At 44.7% G+C, this 10,000-nt stretch overlaps 3 non-coding genes across 3 annotated transcripts in view; all 3 read left to right on the plus strand.

The window, feature by feature from the left end:
* The first annotated feature begins 6,071 nt into the window (after nucleotides 1-6,071).
* LOC149408737 (small subunit ribosomal RNA) lies at nucleotides 6,072-8,011 on the plus strand. The gene has a single exon (XR_016305408.1). It is a non-coding gene; the product is annotated as a small subunit ribosomal RNA (ribosomal RNA).
* A 331-nt stretch (nucleotides 8,012-8,342) lies between these two features.
* Nucleotides 8,343-8,504, plus strand: LOC149408738 (5.8S ribosomal RNA). Its single transcript, XR_016305423.1, has one exon. It is a non-coding gene; the product is annotated as a 5.8S ribosomal RNA (ribosomal RNA).
* A 412-nt stretch (nucleotides 8,505-8,916) lies between these two features.
* Nucleotides 8,917-10,000, plus strand: part of LOC149408739 (large subunit ribosomal RNA) — a 4,064-nt gene continuing 2,980 nt past the window's right edge. The window contains exon 1 of the ribosomal RNA XR_016305416.1: nucleotides 8,917-10,000. This exon is cut by the window's right edge and continues 2,980 nt beyond it. This is a non-coding gene — a ribosomal RNA (large subunit ribosomal RNA).

The raw sequence follows: 10,000 nt of genomic DNA on the forward strand, positions 1-10,000 counted from the left end.
ATACGTACGTACGTACATTCTTTTCACAACACCCACCGAGGGACACTCGAATGGAGTGTGCCTCGGGGGCTTTTTTTATGCGATTTTTTTTTTAAAGCGGATTAGCGGCGGTAGTAACTGTGACTCTCTCTAGGTGGCCGAACGCCTCGTCCTCCGATTGTGAAGTTATCGCGCGGATTTACCACATTCCCATATGTCCCTTTTTTAAAATTTAGAAATTAGAAAAAAAAGTTAACATTGAAATGTTACATACATACAATTTGCTCCAAAACGTTTTTTTACTTTTAATTTTGACTTTTCTTCAATTGTCTTGACATTTTTCAGTGTAAATGGCGTCTGTTCCGGTTTCGTCGGAGGATTCCGATGGCTCCACCAGGAATCCTGGAGATCCTTTGGGGGACCGTGAAAAAAACCTTATGAAAAAGATTCATGAACTAATTTCCTCCACATCGCCTACTGCTTGACCCTCTAAAAAGGAAGTCCCACAGGGAACAATTGACCATTGACTCGGACAGTGAAGTTGGATCAGAACAAGATACTGCTCGGCGTATCCCGTTTTCAGCTGATAACCAGGAAATGGCCTTGCCATTGCACCCTCAACCACTCCGAATGCCGAAAATAAGAAACGGGGGTTAGGTATGTATTTATTTATATAATTTGTACATTTATTTATAACAATTACAAGTAAAATAGCCATAATTGTACCATTTATGCAGTGTATATGCAATTCCAAAAATCTCGCAAATGCGCTATAGGACACAAAAAATAAAAATCTATTTTTTTATCTACCGCATTCAAAAAGCACGTAGCTCTCGTGAGTTTATAAATAAATTAGTGCGGCTCGCTCTACTATATAGAAGACGTCATTGTTATGACGTCCTCGAGAGTGAGACTCTGGTACAAAAAAAAAATAATTGGGCCAGTATATCATTATTAGATAAGTGATCGTTTATTAGTTGAAAAAAATATTTAAGCAAAGCAATACCTCTACTTGTCTCTAGGGAGTGGTAATTGGTCATGCCTAATATATAAATCGATGGGTAAAGCCAAGGGTAACGTCCATAGAGCCGCGAGAATAAAAAAACCTTAAAAAAAATTTATGGACTCTTTCAATGCGTAAAGTGTATGTTAATTCATGTGGAGCGAGCCCAGATGATAACCGCAACAGAAGCGGTACATGATTACCAGAATGCCCATAAAGAATGTTTCATTACAGTTTCAGTTAAATTTAAAAGCAGTTTCCGAGTTGTTGCTCTGAAGGGGTACTGTCAGTACCTAAAACAGGGCAAGAAAGTGGTGGTTCTCCTCCAGAATGTTATTTTTTTTTTTTAACCGAATTTTCGAAAAAAAAAAGACGATGGAGACGTGTCCCGTATTCTGGTTAGGTTAGGGGTTAGTGACCGGATAAATCGTCAAAATCAAAATTCAACAAACCTTTAAACGGCGATGTGAGGTCATGAAAAGTGATGAAACAAAAACTAGGTTGAATAGGTTACGAGTATAAGTATTTAACCCAATTTTTGTTTCATCACTTTTAATGACTTCATATCACTTTTTCAATGTGTGTTCTGTTGTCATTGTGGTGATTTATCATGCAACCTGATTGCATTTATCGATTTTCTTTTAATTTTAATTAATTTATTTATTTATTTATTTCATCGACACTCGTGGCGGTTTTCGATAAACTTAGTGTGGCTTTCTTCAGTCGCCCTATGTATTATGATTATATATAAAATTTATGATCAATATGGTTCCATGCTAACTCAACACGGTGACTGTTCAACACACTTTTAAAAAGTGATATAGAATCATTAAAAACGATGATTTGTTTAAACCTAACCTAACCTAACCTTACCTAACCTAACCTAACCTAACCCAACCTAACCTAACCTGACCTAACCTAACCTACTTAACCCAGTAAAAAAAAGTTTTTGATTCATCACTTTCCATGACTTTACATAACTTTTTAAATATGTGATGAATTATCATTTTGATGATTTATCCGGTCGCCGATCAATATAATATAGAAACCCAACTTACGACTTGTAGTATGATATCGAAAAAAGAAATCAATTCACAAACCTTTCTTCTTTTTTTTCGTCTTTTGATGAGTTCAAAACATTGTAGACGATAGATGGCGTAGCGGTTTCGGGGAAAATTAGGTTTTTTGTTATTATTCTTCTTAATGCTGTGTACCTAAGGTGTCATATTTATGTGTGAATAAAAATTATAAATAATAATAATAGTAATTATTTATTTTTTGGAATAACTTTACTGAGTAAAACCTAATATTGTAATATTTAATTATCGAAGATAATATTAGCGAATTCTAAAAGAAAATCTGAAAGAGAAAAATCACCAAAATAATAAAAAAAAAAAAATCAGTCCTAGATGTGACCGTATCCTTTTCTGATTTTTCTGTTTCAGATTTTCGTTTAGAAATCGGTAATATTTGTCTTCGATAATTAATAAATTAAATAAATCATTTTCGTCAGGAGGTGAGGGAATGCAATTCAGAGCGGCGGGCGCGGGTAAAGCGCGGGAGTAACTGGAACGCACTTAACGGCCCTCAAAGTGTTTTCAAAATTTTCTTATTTAAAAATAAAATATTTATTTTTTTTAAATTTCAGAATCGAACTCATAACGTCATTTTTAGTGTAGAATAATAAATTTAGCCGCGGTTCGGTGCAGCGGGGCCGGCGATGAGTGGGATCTGATATCGAGTAGCGGCCGCGGGTGGACGGCGGGAGTAAACTGCGACGCACCCGATGACGCCATTTGCCCCGGGCACGGTGTGATTTAAAAGAAAAAAAAAAAAAAAAAACTTTTTTTTTGACGTATTTTATTTCAGAATCTAATTCGGAACGCCATTCTTAGTGTAGAATATTAAATTTAAAGGTTTCGGGAGCATTGGGACCGGAGCTGACAAGATCTCATTTCGGATGATAGCCGCGGGTAAACGGCGGGAGTAAACGGGCCGCACTTAATGGCCCTCAATGTGAAATTGTAATTTATTTATTTTTATAGATTTTTATTTCGGAATCTAATTCGGAACGTCATTCTTGCAGCGTAGAATAAAAAATTTAAATGTTACGGGAGCATTGGGACCGGAGCGGAGCTGAGAGGATCTCATTTCGGGTGGTAGCCGCGGGTAAACGGCGGGAGTAAACGGGCCGCACTTAATGGCCCTCAGTGTGAAAATGTTTATTTTTTAGTTTTCTTATCATGTATGTATGTATGTATGTATTTATGTATGTATGTATGTATATTTTAACATTTCGATAGTGAGAAGACGTGAGCGACGAGGGTAAATTTATTTTTTCGAGACCGAGCGTGAGCAGTCGGGCAGACGGCCGGAGATGAGGCGACGCGGCTCGCGCTACTGCGGCCGGTTCCGCGAGAGGCCCGACCGCCCGGGCGTCCGTCTGAGCGCAGTCGAGGAGTCGGAGCGGGCGCATCGCGGTCTGTAATAGTCGGTGAATTTGTTTTATTCGAATCCCTTTTAAAATCGTTTTCTTACTATGTATGTATGTATGTATGTATGTATGTATGTACTTATGTATAAATATACAAAAATCTCTTCACTTTATATGTTTTGTTATGATTTTTTTTTTCTCCTATTTACATATGTTTTAAAAGTAAAATTTTATTATTATTTTTTTACACTTCACAGACGAGTGTTTTTGGACTCTTGTAGAGGTAAAAATGTTAATTTTTAATTGAATATATTTTTAAAAAATGTACGTGTAAATATGAATTTATTTGATTTAATTTCAATGTCGTCTATTAAGTTTTCTTTTTTTTTTTAACTCAACAGAATAAATGATATAATATAACAATTCTAAAATGTTGCCTAGTCTTGTGGGTGCCGGGTGAATTTACTTTATGTATCAGGTTAGGTTAGGTTAGGTTAGGTTAGGTTAGGTTAGGTTAGGTTAGGTTAGGTTTAGGTTAGGTTAGGGTTAGGTTAGGTTAGGTTAGGTTAGGTTAGGTTAGGTTAGGTTAGGTTAGGTTAGGTTGGGTTAGTGTAGGTTAGGTTAGTGTAGGTTAGGTTAGGTTAGGTAGGTTGGTTAGGTTAGGTTAGGTTAGGTTAGGTTAGGTTAGGTTAGGTTAGGTTTGGTTAGGTTAGGTTAGGTTAGGTTAGGTTAGGTTAGGTTAGGTTAGGTTAGGTTAGGTTTGGTTAGGTAGGTTAGGGTTAGGTTTGGTTAGGTTAGGTTAGGTTAGGTTTGGTTAGGTTAGGTTAGGGGTTAGGTTAGGTTAGGTTAGGTTAGGTTAGGTTAGGTTAGGTTAGGTTAGGTTAGGTTAGGTTAGGTTAGGTTAGGTTAGGTTAGGTTAGGTTAGGTTAGGTTAGGTCAGGTCAGGTTAGGTGCGATTACAATTTTTGCAAATAGATAAATTGACAAAAATTTTTGCCATTAAAATTTATGCCAATAAAATTTTCTGCCAATAAAATTTGATGCCAATAAAATTTGATGCCAATAAAATTTTCTGCCAATATAATTTTATGCCAATAAAATTTTAGGCCAATAAAATTTTCTGCCAATAAAATTTGATGCCAATAAAATCTTCTGCCAATATAATTTTATGCCAATAAAAATTTTTTGCCAATACTTATTAGCAAAAAATTGATCTTTGTCAATGGAATTTAAATTTAAAAAAGTAAAATAAATACAAAACAATACAAGAACAACACGTCAACTCAACAGAGATCAAATGGGAAAATAATTCACCGACTCCAGATATTTTCATATCGGAGGGTTCGGCTCGGTAGAACTCCTAACGGGGCCTATAAATAAATCCTACAGATCCCTCAACATAAACATTTAAAAAAATCTTTTGTTATCCTACATGTATTCAAAATGACCGACTTTTGCATCTTTATATATAAATTTTTTGATAGATCTAATACGCCTAAATTTTTAATAAGAGAGCTAGGTATAATGCCGGTAGCCGAAATAACGAATGGTAATATTTTTATAGTCTGAGAATGCCAAATTCTTTTTTTCTCATTTCCTAAATCTGTGTATTTTCTTATTTTTTCACTAACAGATTTTTGAATATTACAGGAATTCGGAATAGCGACATCGATGATATAAGTTATTTTTAAAAATTTTGTCATGTAAAACTATATCGGTTCTATTATGACTAATCGCTCGATCTGTTAGTTATATATTTAGTTAGTTATGTTAGTTATTTATTATTATTATTATTATATCTATGTTAAGTTTTTATTTTTATTTGAAATATGTTCTTATTGTGTAAATTTGAAATAACTACGTACCTCTGTATTAAGTTTTTTTAAACTCACCGGGAACGGTCGGTCGGTATCATCGATTAAATGAAATAATTTAAAATTTCCAAAATGCGAATACGAAAGTAAGTGACGAGAGTAAATTTATTTACCGAGACCGAGCGCCTTGTGCCCGGTTTCGCGAGCCGCCCGAGGCCCGACGGCCCGGCCGCCTGCGCGCCTTCGAGGGGTCGGAGCGGGCGCATCGCGCTCGGCGCCGTCCCGAGCGAGAACGCGACCCGGCACAGCTTTGTGCCCGCCGAGTGTGGCGGGCTCTCGATGCACGGCGTTCGCAAACTGCGGCGGCCTATCGGTCGTGTCGGCGGTGTTATTTGCGAGAAACTACGTGACGCCCGCTTCTGCGCGGCGTTCGCGCTCATGTTTTGACTCTGGAGTTCCGCGCGAGCAGAATTTTCAAAAGCAAAGGCGGAGGATTTTATCCCCGTCTCACTGTTGCCTCGCCAAAGGCGTGCGCTTTCGGTGTACACGTTTTACGAATGGGAATTATAAATCGGACGATAGCGTCGTCGCGGGTGCGGTCTCTCTCTCTCGGGCGGGAGCCGTCCTACGCGCGCTTTCTTCGTTTGAAGCAAAAATTTTCCCGCGGAGCTTTCGTCTAGCGACGGTCGCCGAGCGGGAGAATATAGCGGTACGCATAATGAGCGTGACTCGTGCGGGTGACTCCGTCGCGTGTTCTTTAACGCCGTGTTGTCCGCGCCCTCTACGCGAGGGCGGGCCTCTGTCGTTCGGAGGATTAAAAACCCTCCGACGGTGGTGCAGCTCCCTGGTTGATCCTGCCAGTAATCATATGCTTGTCTCAAAGACTAAGCCATGCAAGTCTCAGTAAAAGCCGAATTAAGGTGAAACCGCGAATGGCTCAATATATCAGTTTTGGTTCCTTAGATCGTACACGGTTACTTGGATAACTGTGGCAATTCTAGAGCTAATACATGCAAACGAGGTTCTGACCGGTAACGGGAGGAATGCTTTTATTAGATCAAAAACCAATCGGCGGCGGGGTTCGCGCCCCGTCCGTCGCCATTCGAGATGACTCTAGATAACTTTGAGCTGATCGCACGGTCTAGCACCGGCGACGCATCTTTCAAATGTCTGCCTTATCAACTGTCGATGGTAGTTTATGCGACTACCATGGTTGTCACGGGTAACGGGGAATCAGGGTTCGATTCCGGAGAGGGAGCCTGAGAAACGGCTACCACATCCACGGAAGGCAGCAGGCGCGCAAATTACCCACTCCCGGCACGGGGAGGTAGTGACGAAAAATAACGATACGGGACTCGTCCGAGGCCTCGTGATCGGAATGATTACACTTTAAATCCTTTAATGAGGATCCATTGGAGGGCAAGTCTGGTGCCAGCAGCCGCGGTAATTCCAGCTCCAATAGCATATACTAAAGTTGTTGCGGTTAAAAAGCTCGTAGTTGAAATTGTGTCCTGCGGTGTCGGTCTACCGAATGCGGTACGACAGGCACGTCTGCGGGGCTTCTCGCCGGTGCGTCCACCGCCGGCGTGTGTCGGTCGGCCTCACGGTCGGCCGCGCACCGAGGCGGGCCGTCGCGGCTGTTTACTTTGAACAAATTAGAGTGCTCAAAGCGGGCTAACACTTGCCTGAATATTGTACGCATGGAATAATAGAATAGGACCTCGGTTCTGTTTTGTTGGCTTTCTGATACCAGAGGTAATGATTAATAGGGACGACTGGGGGCATTCGTATTGAGACGTTAGAGGTGAAATTCTTGGATCGTCGCAAGACGGACTAAAGCGAAAGCATTTGCCAAAGGTGTTTTCATTAATCAAGAACGAAAGTTAGAGGTTCGAAGGCGATTAGATACCGCTGTAGTTCTAACCATAAATGATGCCAGCCAGCGATCCGCCGAAGTTTCATAATTTTAACCCGGTGGGCAGCTCCCGGGAAACCAAAGCTTTCGGGCTCCGGGGGGAGTATGGTTGCAAAGCTGAAACTTAAAGGAATTGACGGAAGGGCACCACCAGGAGTGGAGCCTGCGGCTTAATTCGACTCAACACGGGAAAACTCACCAGGCCCGGACACTGGAAGGATTGACGGATTAACAGCTCTTTCTCGATTCGGTGGGTGGTGGTGCATGGCCGCTCTTAGTTGGTGGAGCGATTTGTCAGGTTAATTCCGGTAACGAACGTAACTCTAGCCTATTAAATAGACGTGCAACCGGTATCACGAGGGTCCGTGTGCGCGCGGCTTCGGCGTTCGCGCGTCGGGGTCGTGCGTTTCGCGGTCTTCACTACCGGCGTACAATGAAAATCTTCTTAGAGGGACCGGCGGTATATATAGCCGCACGAGATTGAGCAATAGCAGGTCTGTGATGCCCTTAGATGTCCTGGGCCGCACGCGCGCTACACTGAAGGGATCAGCGTGTCCTCCTTGGCCTAACGGCCCGGGTAACCCGATGAAACCCCTTCGTGATAGGGATTGGGGTTTGCAATTCTCCCCCATGAACGAGGAATTCCTAGTAAAAGCGAGTCACCAGCTCGCGTTGATTGCGTCCCTGCCCTTTGTACACACCGCCCGTCGCTACTACCGATGGATGATTTGGTGAGGTCTTCGGACTGGTGCGCGGAAGCTCTCACGGGCATCCGACGCGTCGGAAAGTTTGACCGAATTTGATCATTTAGAGGAAGTAAAAGTCGTAACAAGGTTTCCGTAGGTGAACCTGCGGAAGGATCATTTCCTGTGTTTAATGTTTGTGCTTTCCATGATATGAAATATTATTATGAAACAAAACATATATTATACATATAAACCATAATCGAACGAATGCTAAATTACTGCGTCGGAGATCGCCCTAGGGCGCCGATGCGAACCGAGAACCGCCGGCGTCGAGCGGAGGAGGGCTCCGTCCTCTATCCGCTCGTCCGGTGAAATTTTACCCGTCGCCGTGAAGGCGGCGGTACAAAATTAATCTTTTTGTCGAATGGAATTATAAACATTTCGAAAACGCAAACCAAATTGTAAAAACCGAAAACTAAAACGTATCTATTTATGTTTGTTTTATCATTATTACCCTGAACGGCGGATCACTCGGCTCGTGGGTCGATGAAGAACGCAGCTAAATGCGCGTCAGAGTGTGAACTGCAGGACACATGAGCATCGACATTTCGAACGCACATTGCGGTCCGAGCAAGACGTAGTTTGTCGACGGACCACTCCTGTTTGAGGGTCGCGCACACAATGCGACCAGACTGTTCTCTCGCCCCCGTCCTCGGACGTGGGGCGCGCAGAGCGAGCGTTGCCGGCGTCGCCGGGGCCCGCGCGCGTCGTCTCCTCGGAGACGCGCGCCGGGACCTCGGCGTCCGGTTAAATTTGACGAAGTGCTCTCTCGATGCGCGCGATTTCCGCTTGCGTTATACCAAACGCGGAGGAACGCGTGCGAGCCTTGAGCTAGCGACGACGCTGAAAACTGGGCAGTCTACCGCGCGAGCGGTCGGCTGTCCGGGGCGATCTTCGCGCTCTCGGCCGCGCGCACCTCCGCGGACGCTCGTCGGTTTCGCGCCCGCTTGACAGAGTCTGCACGGGCGAGAATACGCGCACACTGTTGCTTTGCGTACTTCTCGAATTTATAAAATTTTTGTTGTCGACCTCAAATCAGGAGAGATCACCCGCCGAACTTAAGCATATCAGTAAGCGGAGGAAAAGAAACTAACGAGGATTCCCCGAGTAGCGGCGAGCGAAACGGGAAGAGCCCAGCGCTGAATCCTGCGGCCCCGGCGGGCCGCCGGGAAATGTAGCGTTCGGGAGGAGAGTTATACATACACGCGCGGTCATTAGTCACGGCTGCCTGTCCAAGTTCATCTTGAACGGGGCCCGCTTACCCGCAGAGGGTGCCAGGCCCGTGGTGACGGTAGCCGGCCGCGACGGTCTCTCTCCCTAGAGTCGGGTTGCTTGAGAGTGCAGCCCTAAGTGGGTGGTAAACTCCATCTAAGGCTAAATACTACCACGAGACCGATAGCGAACAAGTACCGTGAGGGAAAGTTGAAAAGAACTTTGAAGAGAGAGTTAAAGAGTACGTGAAACCGTTCAGGGGTAAACCTGTGGAACTCAAACGAGCGAACGGGGAGATTCATCGTGTCTTCCGTCGGGGCTCGCGCCTCGCGCAAACCTTCGCCTTCGGCTTTCGGGTCGGGGCGGTGGGTGCGCGGGTGCGCCGTCAGGCTCCCGGAGCGCGTGCACTTCTCCCTTAGTATAACACCGCGACCCGTCGCGCCGCGGTCGAATGCGCCGTGCGGTTGACCCGTCTCGCTCTGCGAGGCGGAGCCGCGGTGTCCACGGCCGCGGCGTACATTACGCAGCGACGGTAGAGAACGAGGATCGCGTCCGCCCCTCGCGGGCGTCCGTCGCGCTGCAGCGGCGTCCTTCGCGTGGCCCCCGGCGTCTAGTGCGTCGCGGGTGTCGCGCGTCGGGTGTCCGTCGTTAGCGGCGCGCTCTCGGACGGGACGCGTCCCGGTCGGCGGTGGTTTTGTTTTGGGCACTCACAGGACCCGTCTTGAAACACGGACCAAGGAGTCTAGCATGTGCGCGAGTCATTGGGAACACTGATAAACCCAGAGGCGAAATGAAAGTGAAAGGCCGGCCTCGAGCCGGTCGCAGGGAAGATGCGCGGGCGTCGTCAGACGCCCCGCCGCATTCCCGAGGCGTTTCGAGAAAGCCCCCGTGCGATTA

This window comes from Hesperophylax consimilis, unplaced genomic scaffold, assembly GCF_061612785.1.
Source record: "Hesperophylax consimilis isolate HC1 unplaced genomic scaffold, BYU_Hcon_1.0 scaffold_103, whole genome shotgun sequence".
Classification (NCBI taxonomy): Eukaryota; Metazoa; Arthropoda; class Insecta; order Trichoptera; family Limnephilidae; genus Hesperophylax; species Hesperophylax consimilis.